General features: G+C 39.7%; 1 long non-coding RNA gene across 1 annotated transcript; it reads right to left on the bottom strand.

Annotated features, from left to right (window-relative positions):
- Window positions 1-1,203: 1,203 nt before the first annotated feature.
- Window positions 1,204-10,772, bottom strand: LOC132346107 (uncharacterized). Its single transcript, XR_009495812.1, has 2 exons — window positions 8,088-10,772; window positions 1,204-1,482 (listed from the first exon to the last, which is right to left on the bottom strand). It is a non-coding gene; the product is annotated as an uncharacterized lncRNA (long non-coding RNA).
- Between the last annotated feature and the right edge of the window lie 15,100 nt (window positions 10,773-25,872).

The following is a 25,872-nucleotide window of genomic DNA, read 5'->3' as shown; positions in this document are numbered from 1 at the left end:
TCAGTTCCTACCTGGGACATATCCCAAGTTACTCAATCTTCTAAACACTCTAAGGGTTTGGAGACAGAGCTGAAAACTTAATTAGCATTATGCAAACTGTGGGCTTCTGGTGTTTCTAGTAAGCTTAGGGAGCTGCCAAACCATCTTGCCAAGTTTCCCTGAGCCTGGAAAGGCCTGGAAATGCTAATCCAAGAAAGTGTGGCTGGTACAACAAGTACTAATTCTGTCACAGGCTGAAAGGGAAATGCTCTGAGACTGGGAAGGTGGACTTTCTTTTGTGATGAAACAATTAGGCCCTAGGAATGTCAGCTTTGGAAGAAGTTATAGGTGGAAACAGTCTGCAAGACTGTAGAGACATGGGATGTGGGCTGAGAGGGATCAAATACACATATTCATCCACAGTAGTGCCCACCTCCTGCAGACAAGACCCAGTGTCTGAGGAGCTCAGAGATATCAGTCCTAGTAAGTCTATTTTCCTCAGTAAAGTTGGAGGATATCAAGGTTCCCACACTTGGTTATAGGGATGAAAATACGTTACATTTCTTGGTGAAACCTTTGGCTTTCACACAGTTTCAATTTTAGTTATAGTTTATATATAGTTCTTTAAAAATGGCAGCTGGCTTCCTCCTCCTCTTTTGTTCTACATCATTTCTTAGAAGACTGATTAGGAGTCATGAAGAATCTATTTGTGCAACAAATATTTTCAAGGATCATACGTAACTGATACTAATGACATAAATTTTGGTAAAGAAAGGAGTGAAGAAACCAAGCAAACACACTGAGCATTCTATATATGCCAGGTTCTGTGCTGAAGTGTTTTGCATTCGTTATCACATTTCTTTGAAGAAAGATATGTTAAAATTGATGCATATCAGAAGTTATTAAATTTCAAAGGGCTGATGAGTAAATTAATAATGGAGATAAAGTTTATCAGAAGGGAAGTTCCTTTGACACAAGTCTGGCTGTCTTGATTAGCACGTGCCTTGACGATGGCCCTAGTAAGCATCTCAATCCATTCCTCAAACAGCGATTATCCAGATCCTCTGCATCCTCCCCTCCCCACCATGTGCCATGAAGGAGCCTCTCATTAGAAGCGAAATGGAAGATCGGTCATCCTTTGGCCTATCTGGGAAACCTATGTTTTGACTTCAGTTTCCATCTAATGCATACTTTTGATTGGTTATCACTGCATCTAAATAATCATTCAATTATTCAACCATTATTTATTGGTGTTTATGCCAAATATTGGGCTACATGCTGTGTATCCAAGGAAATAATTGCTACCCTCAGGAAATCTGCTGCCAGTTGTCTTCTCCCAGGAAGCAGGAGACAGGAACGCTGGCCAGAGCAGCAGGGTGGTGCCCAGGGAGTCAGTTCGGGCTGGCTGTACTCGGTACTTCAACATGTGACGCCTCCACCCAAACAAGAACAGGAGGACTATTACTTCCATAGGATCAGAGTCAGAAGTCAGGTAGAAAGAGTCTGACATAGAATAAAAATGCAATTAGTGATTAGAAATAGAAGAAAACAAATGAAAAAGGCTGCCCCCTTTTCACAGAGACTTTTACTGGGCTTGGATTCCTCCATGAGCAGTACGGGACTCTCAAGGATGCTGCCCATGGCCCTGAGGCAGCTCAGAGGTCCACAGAAGGCAAGAAGACAAGAAAACTATTAACCATACTGAAAAGGAGTGTAGCATACAGTCAAAGGACAAAAGATTTCAGAATCAGAACAGAGTGTCAACCCTGGTCCCACTGCTTCCTTGAACAAGTAACTTCAGCTCTGTGAACCTCCGTTTCCTCATCTATAATAGGAATAATGTTTTTGACATGAAGATTATTATGAAATGATGAATATAAACCCCCTGGCATATCCTAGATATCCAATAAGCAGAAACTATTTTCATTTTTTTTAAGAATGAAAGCATAATTGCTAAAATAGAAGAAGACACCCATAAAAGCCATCTTTAAGTCTTCCCCGGAAGAATCTAGAGGCAATTTCATTGGTGCACAGCCTTGAAGAATAATAAGTAGTTCTCTGAGTTGTCATGGAAGGAAGGGAGATGAAATCACCAGGCTGAAACATGCCCAGTGCCCACCAGTATGGCAGGAGAACAGAAGATGGAGCATATAGGAGAGCAGGGTGAGAGAAGAGGTGGGGCCATGGTGAGTGGCCACGCCATGAAGGGATGTGGGCCAGGGACAGGAGCTACATCTTCCTTCACTGCAAGAGGGGAAAGGGTTTTAAGCTGGAACCCACAAGGATCAAGTAATACTAGCTAATGTGTATGCAGCCTACACTTAATTAGAATTCCTATGTGCCAGGCACTATCTTAAGCATGTTACATAAAATAATTCACTTAAGTTCACATAACCCTTTGAACTACTAAGAAAATCAAGCCACAGATAATTAATAAGTTGGCCTAGAGTACATCACACTAAGTGACTTCAGATGTGAACTTAGATGAATAAGAGGAAGGACATTGGAGAGAAGGCAACCCCAATGTTCATTACAGCACTGTTTATAATAGCCAAGACATAGAAACAACCAAAGTGTCCATCAACAGATAACTGACTAAAGGAGATGTGGTACACACACACAGTGGAATATTACTCAAAGAAAAAAATGAAATAATACCATTTGCAGCAACATTAATGGGCCCAGAGATGATGATATTAAGTGAAGTTTACCAGACAAAAACAAATACTATATGATTTCATTTATATGTGAAAATTCTTTAAATGATACAAATGAACTTATTTATAAAACAGAAATAGACACATAGACATAGAAAACAAACTTATGGTTATCAAAGGAGAGAGAGAGGGAGGGATAAATGAGGAGTTTGGATTAAACTATACACATGACTATAAATGACAGAATGATCTCAGTTTATTTCCAAGGCAAACTATTCAGCATCACAGTAATCCAAGTCTATGCCCCAGCCACTGATGCTGAAGAACTTAAAGTTGACTGGCTCTGTAAAGACCTACAACATCTTCTAAAACTAACATAAAAAAAAAAAAAAAGATATCCTTTCATCAATAGGGGATTGAAATGCAAAAAATGGAAGTCAAGAGATACCTAGACTAACAGGCAAGTTTGGCCATTGAGAACAAAATGAAACAATGCAAAGACTAACAGAGTTTTGTAAAGAGAACACACTGGTCATAGCAAACACACTCTTCCAACAACTCAAGAAACAACTCTACTCTACACATGGGCATCACCAGATGGTCAATACCAAACTCAGATAGATTGTGCTCTTTGCAGTCAAAGATGGAGAAGCTCTATACAGTCAGTAAAAACAAGACCTGGAGTTGATTATGGTTCAAGTCCTGAATTCCTTGTTGCAAACTTCAGGCTTAAATTGAAGTAAGTAGGGGAAACCACTGGGCCATTCAAGTATGAACTAAATCAAATCCTTTATGATCATACAGTGGAAGTGGCAAATAGATTCAAGGGATTAGATCTGGTAGACAGAGTGCCTGAAGAACTATGGACAGAGTTTGTAACATTGTAGAGGAGGTGGTGATCAAAACCATCCCCAAGAAAAAGAATGCAAGAAGGTAAAATGGTTGGTTGTCTGAGGAGGCCTTACAAATAGCTGAGAAAAGAAGAGAAGTGAAAGACAAAGGAGAAAGGGAAAGATATACCCAACTGAATGCAGAGTTCCAGAGAATATCAAGGAAAGATAAGAAAGGCTTCTTAAGTGAACAATGCAAAGAAATAGAGGAAAACAATAGAATGGGAAAGACTAGCAATTTCTTCAAGAATATTGGAGATAACAAATAAATATTTCATGCAAAGATAGGCACAATAAAGGACAGAAACAGCAAGGACCTAACAAGCAGAAGAGATTAAGAAGAGGTGGCATAGAAGAACTGCACAAAAAAGGTCTTAATGACCTGGATAACCACAATGGTGTGGCCATTCACCTAGAGCCAGACATCCTGAATTGTGAAGTCAAGTGGGCCTTAGGAAGCATTATTACAAAGCTAGTGGAAGTGATGGAATTCCAGCTGAGCTATTTCAGATCCTAAAAAAAAATGATGCTGTTCAAGTGCTACAGTCAATATGTCAGCAAATTTGGAAAACTCAGCAGTGACCACAGGACTGCAAAAGGTCAGTTTTCATTCCAATCCCAAAGAATGGCAATGCTAAAGAATGTTCAAAGTATCATACAATTGCACTTATTTCACTTGCTCAAAATCCTTCAAACTAGGCTTCAGCAATATGTGAACCAAGAATGTCCAGATGTACAAGCTGGGTTTCAAAGAGGCAGAGGAACCAGAGCAAAAATTGAGAACATTCATTGGATCATGGAGAAAGCAAGGGAATTCCAGAAAACCATCTACTTCTGCTTCGTTGACTACACCAAAGCCGTTGACTGTGCATATCATGACAAACTATAGAAATTTCTTAAAAAGATGCAAATACAAGACCACCTTAGCTGTCTCCTGAGAAACCTGTATGCAGGTCAAGAAAAAACAGTTAGAATCAGACATGGAAAAACTGACTAGCTAAAAAAGGAAAGAAGTACAACAAGCCTGTATATTGCAACCCTGCTTGTTTAACTTCTGTGCAGAGTACATCATGTGAAATGCTGAACTGGATGAATCACAAACAGGAATCAAGATTGCCAGGAGAAATATCAACGACCTCAGATATGCAGATGATACCACTCTAATAACAGAAAGTGAAGAGGAACAAAAGAGCCTCTTGATGAGGATGAAAGAAGAGAGTGAAAAAGTTGGCTTGAAACTCAACATTCAAAAAACTAAGATCATGGCATCTGGTCCCATCACTACATGGCAAACAGAAGGTGGAAAAGTGGAAGCAGTTACAGATTTTATTTTCTTGGTTTCTAAAATCACTGTGGATGGTCACTGCAGCCATGAAATTAAAAGACACTTGCTCCTTGGAAGAAAAGCTTTGAAAAACCTAGACAATATATTAAAAAGCAAAGACATCATATTGCTGACAAAGGTTTGTATAGTCAAAGCTATGGTTTTTCCAGTAGTCATGTACAGATGTGAGAGTTAGATCGTAAAGAAAGCTGAGCTCTTAAGAATTGATGCTTTCAAATTATGGCGCTGGAGAACACTCTTGAGAGTCCCTTAGATCAAAGCAGTCAATCCTAAAGGAAATCAACCCTGAATATTCATTGGAAGGACTAATACTGAAGCTGAAGCTCCAATACTTTAGCCACCTGATGCTAAGAGCCAATTCATTGGAAAAGACCCTGATGCTGGGAAAGGTTGAAGGCAAAAGGAGAGGGGACAGCAGAGGATGAGAAGTTTAGATGGCATCACTGACTCAATGGACATGTATTTGAGCAAACTCTGAGAGACAGTGGAGGTCAGAGGAGCCTGGCGTGCTACAGTTCACAGGGTGGTACAGACTCAAACACGACTTAGCAAATAAACAACAACAAATTAGATAATCAACAAGGTCCTTCTGTATAACACAGGGAACCATACTCAATATCTTATAACAAAACAATAGAAGAGAATGTAAAAAATAATATAAATGTATAATTGAATCACTTTGTTGTACACTGAAACTAACACAACATTGTAAATCAAGTCTATTTCAATAAAAATAAAAATAAACAATTTCTGGCTCTTCAGGGAGAGCAGCAGATAAATAATAAATAAACCTGTTCTCTATGCAGGACTGGAAAAGGTCAGTTTTCATTTCAACCACAAAGGAAGGCAATGCCAAAGAATGCTCAAACTTCCGCACAATTGCACTCACACACTAGTAAGTAATGCTCAAAATTCTCCAAGCCAGGCTTCAGCAATACATGAACCATGAACTTCCAGATGTTTAAGTTGGTTTTAGAAAAGGCAGATGAACCAGAGAACTAATTGCCCACATCCACTGGATCATCTAAAAAGCAAGAGAGTTCTAGAAAAATATCTACTTTGCCTTTATTGACTATGCCAAAGCCTTTGACTGTGTGGATCACAACAAACTGTGGAAAATTCTGAAAGAGATGGGAATACCAGACCACCTGACCTGCCTCTTGAGAAATCTGTATGCAGGTTAGGAAACAACAGTTAGAACTGGACATGGAACAACAGACTGGTTCCAAATAAGAAAAGGAGTATGTCAAGGCTGTATATTGTCACCCTACTTATTTAACTTATATGCAGAGTACATCATGAGAAATGCTGGGCTGGATGAAGCACAAGCTGCATTCAAGATTGCTGGGAGAAATATCAATAACCTCAGATATGCAGATAACACCACCCTTGTGGCAGAAAGTGAAGAACTAAAGAGCCTCTTGAGGAAAGTGAAAGAGTGTGGAAAAGTTGGCTTAAAGCTCAACATTGAGAAAAATAAGATCATGGCATCAAGTCCCATCACTTCATGGCAAATAGACGGGGAAACAGTGGAAACGGTGGCTGACTTTTATTTGGGCTCCAAATTATTAGTTTGGGCTCCAAACTATTTTGGGGGGCTCCAAAATCACTGCAGATGGCAACTGCAGCCATGAAATTAAAGACACTTACTCCTTGGAAGGAAAGTTATGACCAACCTAGACAGTATATTATAAAGCATAGACATTATTTCGCCAACAAAGGTCCATCTAATCAAGGCTATGGTTTTTCCAGTAGTCATGTATGGATGTGAGAGTTGGACTATAAAGAAAGCTGAGAGCTTTTCCAAAGAATGGATACTTTTGAACTATGGTGTTGGAGAAGACTCTTGAGCATCCCTTGGACTCAAAGGAGATCCAACCAGTCCATCCTAAAGGAGATCAGTCCTGAGTGTTTATTGGAAGGACTGATGTTGAAGCTGAAATTCCAATATTTTGGCCACCTAATGCAAAGAACTGACTCATTTGAAAAGACCCTGATGCTGGGAAAGATTGAGGGCAGGAGGAGAAGGGGGAAACAGAGGATAAGATGGGTGGATGGCATCACTGAGTCAATGGACATGAGTTTGGGTAAATTCCGGGAGTTGGTGATGGACAAGCAGGCCTGCCATGCTGCGGTCCATGGAGTTGCAAAGAGCTGGACACAACTGAGCAACTGAACCGAGCTGAACTGAATGTAAAGAAGGGGGAAAAAAAAGAAAGAGAAGAGAAGGCATTAGAAATGAGTTAGGAGCAATTGTTCAGGTAGGAGCTGAAGGAGTTAGAACTAATGCATTGGAGGACAAAATGGTACACTTCAGTGTAAAATTCAGAGTATAGGGAGTCTAGTGACCAACTTGTATGTGGAAAACGCTCTTGTGAATTCAGCTGACCTTTTTTCCTTCTTTGAGGTATTTCTAAAACATTGTCCTTTTCCAAGGGGATCACTTTACAAGAATGACATCTTGCACTTTCACCGATAACCATTCAGTTACCCCTAACACCCAAATCTAAACACTCAAGGTATTAGGACTTCAAAAAAAAATCAACCTGGTGTTTTAGTTTTCATCTTGAAATGGAGTACTCTCCATCTAACAATAGACATGTTGTTTCTATCTTCTAGGAGTTTCACTTTGATGTGTCAAACGAAATGCCCTGAACTCTAGAGGAGAGTCATCCCTATGTGAGTGCAGAATAAACAGCAGGTGTGACTAGGGCTTTAGGAGATGTGCCAGGGTTCCTCTTCCATTTTTAGGGATAAAAAAGATGAATATTTCAAATGCTTTAGTTCTCAGAAGTCAAAGACAGTTTCCAAAAGAGTCTGCAAATAGAAAGTAAACACTCAGAGTGAAGCTGCGTCACAGAGGTGCCTCTCAGTGTCCTGTTGACTGTGATGAGGAAGCTGAAACCTACACGCTCTTCTTTGTATCACTTAAGTGAAGCAGGTGGGAGGCAGATGTACTGTCTGAACACCTGGGTAGGTTGAAGGTGGCTTGAACCTTAAGCAATGATCTTCCCTTTTAGAACCTTACAAACTAAAGACATAAATAAATGGATGACCTGCAATAGCCAGCTCCAGGGTCTAGAAGGAGACAATGGCAATAATCTCTCCCATTCTCACTATTTCTGTATCTTTCACACAGTGGTCCCAATGAAATGACCACATGCAAGTTCTTGTCCCCAGTGAACAAAACGGGTCTGAGGCTTAGATGTGTCTTACCCAAGGTGACAGCATAATGAAGACTGAGTGGGACAGGTCTGGCTGTAAACCTGGTGCCTTTTTTACCAGACTGTGATGCAGTGGATTGTGATGTCTTTGGTATTTCTAGCAATAGAATCCTTTCTTTCTGACAATAGAAACTTCTCATTTTGGGTGGGGGGGACCCTACTCTCTGACTTTAGGAATGGACGTGTAATCTAGGATGTAGATCTCCTCCATTTGGTTAAAAGATAGCTGATCTGAGCTGGCCCTTCTTCCATTTTTACCTGTCCACAACATCTTTCACTTTTGGTGAAAGGTGCTCTCTTCTTGCTGAGGTTGTGAAGCTGGTAGACTGGGGGTCTTAAACATCCACTGGCCATCATCACCCCTGGAAGAAGGACTCAAAAGAGATGGAGCTGAAAATTAAACCTCTGAGGACAGCCATGTCAGAAACTAGCCCTACTCTTGGACTGTTCAGTTATATCTGCTAATAAATTATTTTTATTGCTTAAGCTCATTTGAGTGTTCTGTGTTGCTTTGGGGGTTTTGGTTTGGTTTGGTTTGGTTACTTTCAGCTAAGGGTCCAAACTCACCAATGCCCAATAGAAACAACAAGCCACAATATGAGTGGCTCAAAGAAGATCTCCGAACACACTATGGGGTTCTTCGCCCTCACTTTCCACTGCCAGGCCCACCCTCAGTGATGGTCCACTCATGCTGTGAGTAGCCTACATCCTGTGATATGTCAGGGAGCTCTAATCTGTTCCTTTCTCTAGCCAGAATGGTTTCTTCCTTCCGCTGTCTTGAATTCTCAAAAAGCACACTATGGATCAAGTCAGTAGTTGGGATAAGGGTTTCTGGGAGCCCTTGGGCTCAGAGTCCAGGGAGTGGAAGGGAAGTGTAGGGTGGGGCTATGGTGGGCTACATTTGGCGATATTGAAGCAATCAGAGGGAGAGGGGTGGGTTTTGTTCATCTCACTTATTTGCGGTCTTTCTAACTGCTTTCAGGACACCAAGTCAATAAAGTAGAATCCTTCACAAGACCTCCACATGGCCAGAAAGGCTCACGAGGATTTGCCTACTGGAGCCCTTACCACTCTCCTATCATAGAGGCTAGCTCAGCAGAGATGAACCCTGTGCCCCTTCATGTCTCTCACTTAATCTAAACAGGGACAGTGATGGAACCAAAATATGTTTGCTTTTCCTATTTCTACCAAATATACAGTGTTTCCAAAGAAATGCCTTATGTAAACACAATAACACAAGCTAATAAGCACATAATGAAGTTGGGAACTGCGCCCTGTTTCACTACTACAACTTACAAATTGCTTCTTTGGCAAAGCTCAATTCTAAGAAAACTATAGCTATTTTGAGGCATAAATTCCAGCCCCCAAACCAAAACAAATAACTTTGATTTCTTTAAATTAAGACATATAAGAGGTTTGAGCCAAAGCTGTCTCATTGCCTCTCAAGAATGCACACATCCCAATGATGGGCTTGCTGCTGGTAGCAGAGCATGTCAACTTGCATGATCTAGCCCCAGGAGCATTGCTGACATGTTGTTGTTTGTTTTACTCAGGATTAGCAGAAAATTTTTGTGGGTGTTTTACATCACTAGAGTAGGAAGCACTGAAAAGTTGATATTTTTGGAAAAGAATTCTAAATTATTAGAAGAGGGGGATGGGGAGCAGGGTGGCCAGGAAAGAAAAGAATGAGTAAGAATCAAGAAAGCCCCATCAGGAAAGTCCCACATGGAAAACTGAACTGATGGTAAATGGGATTTATTGCATGAGCAGTGTTCAGTTCTGCTGGACAAGGAGATGAAGGTTCTCATTGTCTCAGATAGGCAGAAAAAAGTATGGAACTGAATTTTGGCAATCAACAGTGAGAGTTATTACAAAGCAGGAGTTTCCCTTTCAGTAAACTGCAGATTGTATATCATTGGATGGAAAGAGCTAGCAGAGTTTAGTCTGGAAACATTTGGTATGAAGTTTGAGATTTTTCAGATAGTCCAAAGAAGTAGAACAGTCACGGAAATAATATCTAGCCCACATTTTTTTGGCAGGGGAGGGTGGGGGGTGGAGTTGGGAGGACAGTTACAAGAAAAAAACTAACACTGAGATATAAGAATGGGCAAAAGATGTGAATTTACTGCTTGCAAAAGAAGAAAATATAAATGCCGAGACTCAAAACAAGCAGAAACAAAATCAAAAATTCCTGACTTTGTTCATAACCAAAGAGATGCAGTATAAAATAATAAATCCCTATTTTTATCCTTTAAATGATCAAAATATTTTTATGTGATAATCTCATCTTTGACAGGGTCTCAAGAAACAGGGATGTTTACATACTGATTCAATTAATGCTACCATTATGGAAAGTGATTAGCCAGTATATTTTTTTAAGGTAGCCTTTTGTCCTTGCTAAGCTCACTTCTAGGAATTTATCCTAAGGAAAATTTTAAGCAGCACACAAATATTTACATTCATGGCAGCACTGTTTAAATATTGAAATATGGGAAATAACCCAATGTCTAACAATAGAAGGGGAAAATGAATGAAAGTGTACTCATATAACGGAATATAACAAAAATGTTTAAAACCATTTCTACGGAAGTGTTTAGGGTCATGGGAAAAATGCTAAAAAGAAAAATCCAATTCCAAAGTTGTGTTTAAAATATATATCTTTTATATAATATATGCATATATTAAATACATATTATGTAGTCAATATTAAATAGTATACAGAATTACATAGTATAGATTATATAGTAAATATAATATATATTATCTATAGCAAATATTTATACATAGAAAAATATCAGAGAAAGTAAAATTTGTTCATGGTAGTAATTACTGGGTGAAGAAACTATAAATTACATATATATTTAATTATTTGTAATTTTTAAATATTTGAGACGTGGGAAACCTAAAAGAAAAGCCTGCCTTAGATGTCCTAAGTTATATATCTATGGTAGTCAGATAGCCAGACAGCCAAACACATCCCGGCAAAGCATTTACTTTTTGATATTTCATTGTATTTATTTTTAAATAAGTAAAGTAGAATGGTGGGATGAAGTTGTATTAGACTCACAAATATGTTATATGTCATATAAAATATGACCCGTTATATAAATACGTGTATATGATATACATCGGAGAAGGCAATGGCACCCCACTCCAGTACTCTTGCTTGGAAAATCCCATGGATGGAGGAGCCTGTTAGGCTACAGTTCACGGGGTCGCTAAGAGTCGGACACGACTGAGCGACTTCACTTTCACTTTTCACTTTCATGCCTTGGAGAAGGAAATGACAACCCACTCCAGTGTTCTTGCCTGGAGAATCCCAGGGACGGGGGAACCTGGTGGGCTGCTGTCTATGGGGTCGCACAGAGTCGGACACGACTGAAGTGACAGTGATATGATATACATAAAAGCTCTTAAAGAACATGTATTAGAAGCAGGTAAGTTACAAATATATAAAAGGAAACCTAGAACTTCGGAGTATTAGACAAAACTGAAAGTTCATATTACCAGAAACAGGGAGTATATTTGTACAAATACTATATTTAAAGTTGAGCTTCTTATAAGTAAGCCAAAATGAGGAAACATAGCAAATTACACAGTTGTAATTATCTGATGAAAGGCAACACACAGGTATATCTGGAAAGACAGATATCTTTTTTCTAAGGATTTCCAGTAAAAATTTGCTTTGTGTATCTTTTTTTTATGTTTATTTTATTTTATTTTTTTCTTATATAATATTATACATGTTTTAATGCCATTCTCCCAAATCATCCCCCCCCTCCCTCTCTCACAGAGTCCAAAAGACTGTTCTATACATCTGTGTCTCTTTTGCTGTCTTGCATACAGGGTCGTCGTTACCATCTTTCCGTGAACTTCCTGATGTTCAAGCTGGTTTTAGAAAAGACAGAGGAACCAGAGATCAAATTGCCAACATCCACTGGATCATGGAAAAAGCAAGAGAGTTCCAGAAAAACATCTATTTCTGCTTTATTGACTATGCCAAAGCCTTTGACTATGTGGATCACAATAAACTGTGGAAAATTCTGAAAGAGATGGGAATACCAGACCACCTGACCTGCCTCTTGAGAAATCTGTATGCAGGTCAGGAAGCAACAGTTAGAACTTGACATGGAACAACAGACTGGTTCCAAATAGGAAAAGGAGTACGTCAAGGCTGTATATGGTCACCCTGTTTATTTAACTTATATGCAGAGTACATCATGAGAAATGCTGGACTGGAAGAAGCACAAGCTGGAATCAAGATTGCTGGGAGAAATATCAATAACCTCAGATATGCAGATGACACCACCTTTATGGCAGAAAGTGAAGAGATGGTTTTTCCTGTGGTCATGTATGGATGTGAGAGTTGGACTGTGAAGAAGGCTGAGCACCGAAGAATTGATGCTTTTGAACTGTGGTGTTGGAGAAGACTCTTGAGAGTCCCTTGGACTGCAAGAAGATCCAACCAATCCATTCTGAAGGAGATCAGCCCTGGGATTTCTTTGGAAGGAATGATTCTAAAGCTGAAACTCCAATACTTTGGCCACCTCACGCGAAGTGTTGACTCATTGGAAAAGACTCTGATGCTGGGAGGGATTAGGGGCAGGAGGAGAAGGGGACGACAGAGGATGAGCTGGCTGGATGGCATCACTGACTTGATGGACATGAGTCTGAGTGAACTCTGGGAGTTGGTGATGGACAGGGAGGCCTGGTGTGCTGCGATTCATGGGGTCGCAAAGAGTCGGACACGACTCAGCGACTGAACTGAACTGAACTGAACTGATACTGTATTGGTGTTTTTCTTTCTGGCTTACTTCACTCTGTATAATAGGCTCCAGTTTCATCTACCTCATTAGAACTGATTCAAATGTATTCTTTTTAATGGCTGAGTAATACTCCATTGTGTATATGCACCACTGCTTTCTTATCCATTCATCTGCTGATGGACATCTAGGTTGCTTCCATGTCCTGGCTATTATAAACAGTGCTGCGATGAACACTGGGGTACATGCATCTCTTTCAATTCTGGTTTTCTCGGTGTGTATGCCCAGCAGTGGGATTGCTGGGTCGTATGGCAAAGAAGACATACAGATGGCTAACAAACACATGAAAAGATACTCAACATCATTCATTACCAGAGAAATGCAAATCAAAACCACAATGAGGTACCATTTCACACCAGTCAGAATGGCTGCGATCCAAAAGTCTACAAGCAATAAATGCTGGAGAGGATGTGGAGAAAAGGGAACCCTCTTACACTGTTGGTGGGAATGCAAACTAGTATGGCCACTATGGAGAACAGTGTGGAGATTCCTTTAAAAACTGGAAATAGAACTGCTTTGTGTATCTTTATAAGAAATGTTGCATAGCAAAATAGACATTGCATTTTGATAGAGGTCAAGGACATAATATTAAAACAAAGCTCAATGAAAATATTTTTAAGGAGTCAAGCAAGTATGTCAAGCTTTGGATGCTGCCTTCCAGTGAGTTAGCTTGATGCAAGAATAAAACCTAAAGACTTGAGAAAGGATTCAATCTGGCTGCCATAGGATGAATTTGGCACACCAGGTGTTTTATGAAAAATTTTAATTCATTGCCAACATTCAAAAATCAGATTTTACATAAAAATCTAGCTTCGGAGTTTCTTTTTATTTATTTATTTTTTTTAAATATAAATTTATTTATTTTAATTGGAGGCTAATTATGGAGTTTCTTTTTAAAAACTGCAATATTTGACAAACTAAATCACTTTTTCATAGCCATTGGATGGCCTCAAGCAGCCATGACTCTTGGGAAGGGTCATCTGCCTATGGTGATATCAGTTAGAAGGCTTTCTTCATGTGTCATGGTGGCCTGGCCCCTGGAGACTTATGCACATGTGAGCCCTGATCTAGAAGAAGGAGCAGAGAGCACACTCTTTGGGATGTAGCTCTCAAACATAAATTGTTTCATGTTCACTAAATCTAGATAACAGCCAACTTAACAGTGAGCTCTCAGACAGTACATTAAAAGGCAGCATAATTAATTCCATGATTCAGAAAAAGTTCATGAAATAGCACGCTGGAAGCTGCGATCTGATAGAGTCGGGCACCACTGAAATGATTGTCTTAAAGAAGTCACGTGTTTAAGTCTGAGGGGCTTTGGAATTCCCACTTCCTCTGAAGAGCAAGGTGGTTGGCACACAATTGGGCAAGCACTGCCTCTCCCTTTGCATTATTCCGTTTCCCCTTTCTCCTGCCCTACTGTCTTGACTCTTCCCAGCACTATCATGAGGCATTTGTCTGAGTTTTCCCAGTAGTGGTGATGACTTTGCACTGGCCCACATGCACTCTACCCAGTTCTCCCACCCTGCCCCCCATGCGTGGTGACTCATGCTATATACTTGCGAAAAGACAAGTGGGAATTCACAGTTCAATTTGTGGCACAGAATTGAGAGGTGTTAGCTAATTCAGACATTGATCTATAAAGAAAAATACCCTTGACCAGTAGTATACCCAAACAAGTTGAGAGGTCTCCAGCGCATTTGCCTACTGGGCCATCTTTAGTGGTAGCAAGAAAGAGAAGCTTTCTTTAGTCAAGCAGCCCAGAGAGTGTTGGTTGCATGGTTAATATCCATCCCCTGTCTTCTCTCTTGCTTATGGTTTTGTGGGTCAGAAATTTGAAAGGGAGCTGAGAAGTTTCTGCTTGGAGTTTCTCATGTGGATGTAGACAGATGGTGTCTGGGGCAGCTATCATCTAAAGACTGGACATCCAAGACAGCTCATTCTTGTGGCTAGATGTTAGCTACTGCCTGAGAGCTCAGCTGAAGCTGTTGACTAGAAAACCTACATGTGGTCTCTCAAGCATGGTAGTTTCAAATAGTCAGGCTTCTTTCTCAGCAGCTGTGGCCAGAATGGGCATTGCAAAAGAAACAGGCAGAAGATGCATGGTCTTTTACCTTCAGAAGACACACAGCATCACTTCCAGCACATTCTATAGGTGGAAGTAGTGCCAAGAATGTTTCGACTGAAACAAAGGAGAGTCAAAGAATTTGCAGATGGGTTTAAATTTTTTTGCAAATTGTGATGCATCAGCACACTGCACCTTCAAAGATAGGCCTGCATTCACAAAGTTGTATGTTGTCCAAGTCAGCTGTTGATAATGCAAGAAGGGTTCATTCATAATTCACCTGTGTTATGAGAGACTGTAAGTGAAAAGTTTCATTATCTACTGCCTCATTTTCCCCATTGTGTTTTTATTAACTGTAGAGGAGCTACAGTTAGGAACTGTGATTCCTTCTCAGACTGCCCCAGATTTCTCTACCCCTCATAATCTATTCCCGCTCCTCTCTCTCTCACATACACACACACACACACACATACACAGCCCTCCCTCTCATTCTTTCTCTTCCCATAGCAACTGTAAATTTTGGTTCCATGTCTCTAACATAAACACAACTTTGTGCAGACATGGCCACCTCACCATTGTCCTGACACTGACATCTGAGACTAAGGACACTCTCTGGGTTGCAGTTCCAAATTCTAGGATCCAAGTGCAGACTCGTTGAGAAAGGGCATAGGAATTTAGGCAACTTAATCTATTACTTGGAGAAGGAAATGGTAACCCACTCCAGTATTCTTGCCTGGATAGAGGAGCCTGGTGGGCTACAGTTCTTGCTATTTGAGTGGCAGATAAACAATTCCATATAAGTTGGCTTCTACTAACACAAAATAACTCTTCCAATCCACATCCCCCTCACTGGATTTCTCTTACCTCTAACAGAACCTCATGATTTGCAGTCTGCCCTGCATCCACATCGTCTGTGACCCCCACAGGTGGTGATGGTTACATGTCTTTGTTTACTTTACAGTCACAGTTCACTGATTCCTGATGCAAGCTCCCAATTCTACTTTTCAGAACAAAACATTTGTGGTCTTACAAAACTGATCTCAAACATTATTTACTCCAGGAAAATAATTGCATACCCATGGTTAGACCAATAGCTAGACTCAGATACTCATAAGCCTAAGGCAGAATCACACTCTCCAAGGCCCAGTGTCCTGGTACTCACTCTTCCACTACAGGCCATGTAAATTTACAGGTGTCTCCCTTGTGGCAAAAGGGAGACATTTACCATTTCCTGACATTTGCATTTTGGCATTTCTTTTGAAAGAACAAATTGGAAGATAAAAATGAATCTAGCTTGTATATAATTTGAACATTTCCATTTCCAGCAGAACACTTTCTCACGCATGTATAGCTAGGTCACTTAGTCACGGAAGTTCACAGGATTGAGGAGCTTGATTTTATGTACATCATTATATAGGTACCTAAGAAATACTCACATGATTCCTTTATTGCCTCCCCCCGTCCCACAGAGTCAGACACGACTGAAGTGACTTGGCAGCAGAAGCTGCAGCCAGAAAAAAAAAAAACAACTCTTGGCACAGATCATTCTCAATTATATGGGAAAAGGATGCTGTAGTAGTGGTAGCCATGCTCCAGATACGGGTGCAGGTGCTTTTAGGTGGTATTGAGGGAGGGAGCTAAAGAACAGGAACAAGAATTTTCAGGTATCTTGTGCCCAGTTCAGTTCAATCGCTCAGTCATGTCCGACTCTTTGCGACCCCATGAATCGCAGCACGCCAGGCCTCCCTGTCCATCACCAACTCCTGGAGTTCACCCGGACTCACGTCCATCGAGTCAGTGACAAGGCCACACCAGAATGCTGAGGATTTCAAAAAATTCAGACACAGTACTTTAGAATCTCAAAGCATGTAGGCTTCTCAGCTAATTCAGATGCTACTAAAACTCATAAGGAATAGTATCAGATATTACAAGAAATTAGAGAACTACACTCTTTTCAGTAATTTTAACAACATGGTCCTTTTTCTATTCTAAAAATCTATAGAGTATCAGCTGTTAAGTCTCAAATTCGCAAAGAATAAGAAACATCATATTCAAAATAAAATTCAAAGAATATCTGAGACAAGGACAGTGCATTTAATCCACTCGTTAATTTATAAACATTTGAGAAACTACTCAGCAATCCGATTGATCCTAAGATATCTGAGAGTGGTTTAACGTAGTTTCTCATTAACCAGATTTTAAGTCATTGTGCCCTGCTCTGACACCTTTTAATCAAGAGACTCAGACTGTTTGTTTAACTGCTTTAATATGGAAGTGCCTTCAGACTAAAACTTTTACTTAGCCTTATACAATGTCATAATCCATGAGGAGCAGAAAGACATCAAGATGAATATAATACCCTTCATTTTCAGGTCTTTTATTCTTTCCCTCCTTATAGATGAAATGTACATTGACACATATTTAGTATTAACCACACCTTTAAGAGGAGAAGGCAATGGCAACCCACTCCAGTACTCTTGCCTGGAAAATCCCATGGACAGAGGAGCCTGGCAGGCTGCAGTCCCTGGGGTCACTAAGAGTCAGACATGACTGAGCGACTTCACTTTCACTTTTCACTTTCATGCATTGGCGAAGGAAATGGCAACCCACTCCAGTGTTCTTGCCTGGAGAATCCCAGGGACGGGGGAGCCTGGTGGGCTGCCGTCTATGGGGTCACACAGAGTTGGACATGACTGAAGTGACTTAGCAGCAGCAGCAGCAGCAGCAGCACACCTTTAAGAAGGATTCATAAAACTAACTGAAGAGAAAAACTTCTAGGTTCAGGTACTTTGCAGGGCTGAGAGCCATGGCTGAAGAAAAGTGGGGTTATATTTATTTCCGTTGTGAACCCTCTTATAACACCTGAGTTCAACTTCTTAACCAATTTCATTACTTTAATGTACCTTCAATTTCTTTCTGAAGGTAGACCCATTTTACCTACTGAATAGATTAAGAAGATTTTTTCCTATAAGCAGGACATCATGTTTTGATTTATTATTGCTCATTTCTTACATACTTTTTAAAATTAATTTTTATTGGCAAATAATTGCTTTACAACGTTGTGTTAGTTTCTACTGCACAGCAGAGTGAATCAGCTACACTCTTTCCTTATTTACAATCTCTTACAAATCTCTTACACCATTGGCACATAGACAAGACTAGGGTATTTTGTCTCTTTAATTTATTCTGGAAAACACAAAAGATGTTCTTCACTATATTCTTCTATTTCCATAATCAAGACTTTGAAGATGACAGATTTGTTGGGCGTTATTGAGAGTTTCTGAAGCATAAGTCACTGCGTCAACTTGTTCCACCTTTCCCTTAAGATAGCTCAAGAAGCACATGATTCACCTCATGAGAAAGCCAGCAAAAATAAAAGGTGGCTTTAGGAATAGGAAGCTACTAAATGTACATAATAACAAGGATGCATAATGTATAAATGATACCCAAGGTCCAAGTCCCATCACAGTGCAGTTGCAAACAAAGGAGGAAGTAAGCATGTGGTGGCCAAGAGTTCAAATTCTGTGGTCAAAACTGTCTAAGCACAAACCCCAGTTGTGTGATCTTGGGCACAGCCAATAATCTTGCCAAGCCTCAGTTTCCTCTTCCATAAAATAGAAAAATACAAATAGATATCCCATACAATTATTGTAAGAATTAAGTAAAATAAACTAACACATTTCCTGTACATACTAACCATTTTTTTTACAATGATGCTGCTGTTATATTACAAAAGACAGGAAATAAGTAATGGTTTATTGCAATGTTTCAACAGAAATCAGCACACAAAGAGAAAGTAATAATTATGTTATTCATGAAGACACTTGTATTCAATCACCTTCCTCTTTCACAGAACAGAAGTAACAGTGTTCTAAATTTCAAGTGTATCTCTCTTTAAAAGATCAGTGTCCACTGCTGTAAGCATCTGACAGAATGAAAACTTCTCTTGATTGTTACATATCTTGACCACCATACACATACAGTTGCACATAGAGTACCAGCCTACTGCCCCATTTCTTTGTTCTTCTTAACAAGAAAACTCTTGAAAACAATCTTCCTGTGTCCACTAATTTCATCTCTTCCCACACTCTTCAATTCATTCATACTGGCCAGCATCTTTCATAAAATCCTCTCATTACAATCAGCAGTAGCCTCCACTTTGCCAAATCTAATGCTTAACCTTCCAACCATCTTCTGACTTGTTCTCTCAGTAGTGTTTGCCATGGTCAATCCCTTCCTTCTTCATTAACTTCTTCGCTTGGCTTCTTCAGCAACTTCTCTTCTGGTCTCCATCCACCTCACTGGCCAGCCCTTCTCAGATTCCTTTGTCATCCTTCCCAGAGTTCAGTCTTTGCCCCCTTGTCCTCTATCTACATTCATTCCTTCAATCTTTTATCTTTTAGTTGCATGGCTTTGTATACTGTCTATGACTTACTGCTCCCAATTTTTATAAGCCCAACATTGACCGTGTGCCTACTATCCAGTTCCTTATGTCTGTCTTCCAACTAGACATCTCCATCGAGTCATCTAACAGAAGTTTCAGACTCAAAATGTTCACGTGACTGTTCGATTCCCCACTCCTCCTCCAAATAAAGTAAAGCCTCCTTTAGTCTTTATCTTAGCCAATGGCAACTCCCTCACTATCTTACCAGTTGCTCACACCAAAGTCTTTGACTTCACTCTTTCTAGTACATCTCATATCTAATCCTTCAGCAAATCTTGAAGACCGCATCTTCAAAATATACCCAGAATTCAACCACTTCTCACCTCTCACCACTAAACTCCAACCCAGGTTACCATAGCCTATGGGTCATTGCAATAGCCTTCCAACTGTTTCTTTTGCATCCATCCCTGCAGAGAAACTGTTTTCTTTGCATCCAGCCTTGCAACACCCACTTCTCTCACAGCAGCTGAAAGGAGCTGTCTAAAACATGTCAGAGTAGTCCTCTGTTCAAAAACTTTAGGGTTTTTCCATCCACTCAGAGGGACTGATCTTGCCCTGGTTCCCTCTGCAAAATCTATCTCCTACTAGTGTCTTTGTTTCCTTGGCTCTTTCAGCCAGGCCATTGCAACAGCCCATTTCGCTGCTTCCTATTTGCCCTCCTCCACTCAGTCCTGCTCTGCTCTTACTGGCCTCCTTTCTATTCCTCAGATACTCGAAGTCCATCCTCAGAGTACTACAGGCCTGTTGTATTTGCTGCTCCCTCAGATAATTTATTTGACTTGTACCTGCTCCTCCCAAGGTCTCTACTCAAACATCACCTATCAGAGGGACCTTCCTTGACCATCCTAAATTAAAAAGCAGTCTCTACCTCAATCACTTTCTACCCTCTTATCCCAGTTTATTTTCCATTTTAGTACATAGGAACACTGGATGTGTTATCTGTGTTTATTTGTTTTCTGTCTCCCTAAGAACATAAACTCCATAAAGACAAGGACTTAATTTTAATCACTGGTTTAGTCCAGTGCATAAAATTGTACCTGGCTGACAACAAATGCTTAGTAAATATGTGCTGAATGGATGTATAAATCTATGAATCCATGAATAAATGAATAAATAAAAGAATTGGCCTTCTACTCTTTACACAATTTGTGGTAGGTAATACAAGTTTTTAAAAGTTAAAGGAGTAGATCAGACTTGGGTGAGTTAGAAAAAAATGATAGTTTAAAGAAAATCAGTAAAATTGGCTAACTGTCCAATTGATGCCATTAGAAGCTCATATTTCCATTGCTGACATTATCAAAGAATCACTCCACTGACTAAAACCTACAACCATGTTGAGTCACAGGGAACATACTGTCAGGCCAATTTTTCTCCTGGGTGACCTGAATGACTCAAAGTGACAATGACAATGTCAGCTTCATGTCTCTGAAACTCCACTTGGAAGCCTGGAATCAACTGTCAATTTCATTCAAGTACATCTTGCTCAACATGGAAACATTCATTCCTTGAACAAGATTGCTGCTGCAGCTTTTGTCATCCACTCGCTGTGTGACTGATTTGAATGTTAACATTTTTAAGTGAAAACACTTTGATGCTAAACAAAACCATTTTAAGATATTCAGATGTCTGGATATGATATTTTGTGGGGGGAAGGCAATTTAAGGGAGTTGGTGATGGACAGGGAGGCCTGGCGTGCTGTGATTCATGGGGTCGCAAACTGAACTGAACTGAACTGAATCATGAACTAAACATACATGATTTTAATTGAATGTCAGGAGTCCAAACCTATCCTATAAGTGTAAGAACATCTTACCAGCTGCTAAATATTGTGGCATGCTCTATCCTCTATGAATTTGTGTCTCACTTGCTAAGCTTCTAAGGCATAAAAAGCCCTCTCCTGCCAACCACACCTGAGATGAACAACAGTGAAGCGCTCAAGCTGATAAAGAAGGTATTAAGGATTTTATTATTATTACTTAGTATCATCATTATCATTTGTTTTGGAAAAAACACTTAAAAAATATTTTAAATGAGTTTTGGTACTATCTTCACACTCGATTTATAAATCCATATTGGTGTTATATGACCAGATGTAAGTCTTTTAGATAAAAGGAACAAAGAATATTTCTAAAGATTATCAGGGAATCAAAAAGAGAAAGTAAATGACTTATGTTGTTATAGCCAAGTTTAAAAAAAAGAAGGGGGGGGCCTGGATAGCCTTGGGTGATGGTATAGAATTGCACACAAACTATTAACATCCTTTGTGTGAGTTTTTGACTTTGCCTTATGGAGGATGTTCAAGTTTAATTCTTATCTCCAGAGAGGAGGCAAGGTGAGAAGCTTGGGATATCCAGGTTAACTTTCTAAGGTACTTTCTTTAATTTCTCCCAACATGAGATACTGGTTTGCCACTTCCTAAAAGATGAATTAGACCACAGCTGGCAACAATGAGCCAAGAACTGGATGCAGTAATGCAGAGTTCCATACTAAGTTTCTCAACAATATGAAGAGAATTTATAGCCTCCAATATGATCATTTTAAAGGGTGACGTATAATGGCAATCAGTTCTCTGGGTGGGTCAGACATTTCCCTTAGGTCAAGTGAATTAACTTTTTTTATTTGTTGATCATATCAATGCAACATTCCACAATCTCTCTCCTAGAATAGATCTCCTATCCATAGTCATAGAATCTTATGCCTGAAATTCCAATCTTACTCATCCCAAAAGGAGGCATTGGTCAGCTACAGGGCAATGTGTTGGATACTTGGAGATGCAAAGATACAGTCCCCAAACCTCACAGAGCTCCCAGTCTGGTGCATAAAATCTTTACTATAGTGCTGCTGGGATCAAGGTAAGACTTTGCCATGGGTTCAAAGATAGGGCCACAGAAATCTGCACATCGCTTTAGAGTGAGAAGGTGCAGCAAAGATAGGGAAGGCTTCCTGGGAGATCGACTTTCAAATCTTATAGAAGGAGTAGGAGGTGACCTGACATTAAGGATTGAGAAGTGGAGGAAGGTGATCTCTAAAGGTGAAGACCATCTGAGTTGCGCTGTCCCATGCTCTTGCCACTAGCCACTGGTGGATATTTAAGCTAATGAAAAAAAAATTCCAGATTTTAGCCTCTCGGTCACATTAGCTACGGTTATTCCAGTAGTATTGTATCAATGTGAGAGTTGGAGCATTAAGATGGCTGAGCACAGAAGAATTGATGCCTTCCAAATATGGTGCTGAAGAATACTCTTGAGAGGCCCTTGGACAGCAAGGAGTTCAAACCAGTCAATCCTAAAGGAAATCAACTCTGAATATTCATTGGAGGGCTAGTGCTGAAGCTGAAGCTCCAATACTTTTGCATCTGATGCAAAGGCCAACTCTTTGGAAAAGACCCTGATGCTGGGAAAGACTGAGGACAAGAGGTGAAAGGGGTGACAGGATGAAGTGGTGGATAGCATCGCTGACTCAATGGACATGAGTTAAGCCTACTCAGGGAGACAGTGAAGGACAGGGAAGCCTTGCATGCTGCAGTTTATGGGGTCGCAGAGTCGGACACGACTTAGCAACTGAATAACAAGAACACATTAACCACATTTAATGTTCTCAGTATCTACATGTGGTTAGTGTTTACTGTATTGGATATCATTACAGAAAGTTCTTTTGGAACTGTGGGCTCTGAATGAAGAATGAAAGCACAGAGCTAAGAGCAGATGTTGGTGGAAATAACTGCAAGGGGTTAGGTATAGCTGGAAGGCAGGGAATTCAGAGAGGGGAATCAGGTGATGAGGCAGGAGGCACAGGCCTGCACAGGCAGACCAGGTTCCTTGGTTGATCTCAGAAAATGTAGGAGGATTGGAGTTCTGGCAAATTCTGTCTCATTATCATCCAGTTCACTACAGTGCTGGAAAGCTGCATGGCCAAAACGTTTCAATGAGCATTCTTAGTTCACTCATTGTGTTTATGAAACCATATGTCTTCTAGTAATGATGGCAACTTACCACATCATGAACGCATTACTTTTTCTTTGAAAAAAAGGAGATTGATTTTTTTTATTTGGATATCTTATCCCTCTTTTTATTTTTTATACTGTATTTTAAAAATCAGTGTAACATTTTGTACTTACAAAAACTGGGTTTTTACAGTTTCTTGGGGCTACAACATACAGATTTTGGTAGAATCAAGTCTAGGCTGTAAAAACACACTATCAAAACAATAAGAATTTAAAATGATGATAGATAAGCTCCATCCAGCCTCACAAGCATCTTTCCTCAAACAATTAAAAGAGATCAAAGTGAGACTTTTAAAATAATATAAATTTAGAACTATATAGGATTTCATCAATCATTTAGAATTTCCTTTCCTACAATCCTTGGCTTTCTTAGCAGACCATATGAGGGCACAAGCAACTATAGTCAAACATCCATCACTTAGTTAAGTGACCTTGGTTCAATCATTTACCCTCTGCAACCTGTTTCTTCACCTGTAACAGGGTGTTTAAAATGTCTCGAGAGAGAGTGTCAGAGACTAAGTTAATATGTGCAAAGCACTTAGCATGCAAGATCACTCTATGTGTTTGTTCAGGACAGTAAAGAGATGAAGGCAGATATTGACCAGGCTCTTCACATAACCTGGTGATGCTATCAGTTTACTCCAATACCACTGGTAATAAGTTTCTTGACATGGGTTTTAAAACTCTTTGTACCAAAAATGCACATTAAAGATTATAAAGTAACCAAACCACCAAAAATAAATAACTCTTATTTATGCCACACCCCAGTGCCCAGAACCTACAAAGCTTTCCCCAAATGGATATTTACCAGTGAGATGCCCAAACTTCCTCATTCACAGTACATTTCCTCACTCAATTTTTCTCTGGGAGCCGAAATATTAAATTTATGCTTAATATTTTGGGATCAAACAATACATTATAATATCTCATGCAGCACTCAACAAATGTTACTGTGTTCCCTAAGAAAGTTAGAATGAGCCACAGCTCCCTTACAACTTCATTGCAACACCCCAGGGCCTCTCAGTACCTAGCATGGGGAACCATGGGTTCCTCATTTTACACTTTAGAAAGCACTTTCTTTCACAACTATCAGCTCACTTATCTTCACCACAAATACTGTGAGACACCATTGTAGATGAGGAAACTGAGACTGCGAGACAGCGTGTTCAAGGTTTCACAGCTAGGAAGTTGCAGGTTTCCTGGATTCTGACTCCTGAGTCCTCTTCCCAACCTGCATGCTGGTCCTCCCTCTGCTAAGAATGTCAATCGTATCTTTTAATCATCTTCATTGTTTTCCAGTATCGTTTTCCACAAAATCTTAGTAGACGGAGATACACAAGAAATATTTCCAAACTCTGATACTCCTTTTCAAATTTATATTTGAATTCCTCAACTACACAAAGTGTTATTCCAAAATATTATTTTACAATAAGTGAATCTCCACCAAACTTTTTTTTTTTAATTACAGCAGGTATATGTTTAGCTTCCCAGGTGGCACAGTGGTAAAAATCCACCTGCCAGTGCAGGAGATGCAACAGACTCGGGTTCAATCCCTGGGTCAAGCAGATCCCCTGGAGAAGGGAATGGCAACTCACTCCAGTATTCTTGCCTAGAAAAATTCCATGGACAGAGGAACCTGGGGGACTACAGTATATAGGGTCGCAAAGAGTCGGATACAACTAAGCAACTAAGCACACATGCGTGTATGTGTGTCAGGAATACAGTAAAATCCAGCTTTCAGATGAGACAGCAGAAAAGCTGTCTTGCAAATTAGAGAATGAAAATAAAAAAAATAAGAACTAACAGTCATCAACAGATTAACATGTGCCAGACACCTTACTAAATGATTTACAAAAATGAAACCTTTCTAATAACTCTGTGGTGTAGATATGATTATCATACTTATTTTTAAAGGTGAGAGACTTGATGATCAGAAGCCATAACTTAATCAATATACAACTGAAAAAGATCTGGAATAGAATAATCTTGAAAACAGCTAGAGGACACACACAACCTGATTTCAAGATATACTATAAGTTATAGTAATCAAGATAGTGTGGTACTGGCCAAATATAAACATATAGATGAATGGAACAGGATTGAGTCCTTAAATAGATCTACATAGAGGATCAGTTCACTTTCAACAAAGATACCAAGGCAACTGCACAGAAAAGCTTAGCCTTTTGAACAAATGGTGATAGAACATCCACATGCCAAAAAAAAAAAAAGAACTCTAACCCACACCTAGCACCACAGACGAAAATTAAACTCGTGAGAGATCATAAACTTAAAAATCTAAAAACTATTAAACTCCTAGAAAAAAATAGGATACATCTTCTGTGACTTTGGGACCCACAATGATTTCTAACAAGAAACACAAAAAGAATGATTCATAAAAGGAAATCAATAAATTGGACTTCATCCATGTTTAAAAGACACTGT

This window comes from Bos taurus, chromosome 9 (assembly GCF_002263795.3).
Source record: "Bos taurus isolate L1 Dominette 01449 registration number 42190680 breed Hereford chromosome 9, ARS-UCD2.0, whole genome shotgun sequence".
Lineage (NCBI taxonomy): Eukaryota > Metazoa > Chordata > Mammalia > Artiodactyla > Bovidae > Bos > Bos taurus.
The sequence above is the reverse complement of the archived record's forward strand: the minus strand, read 5'-3'. Positions and strand labels throughout refer to the sequence as shown.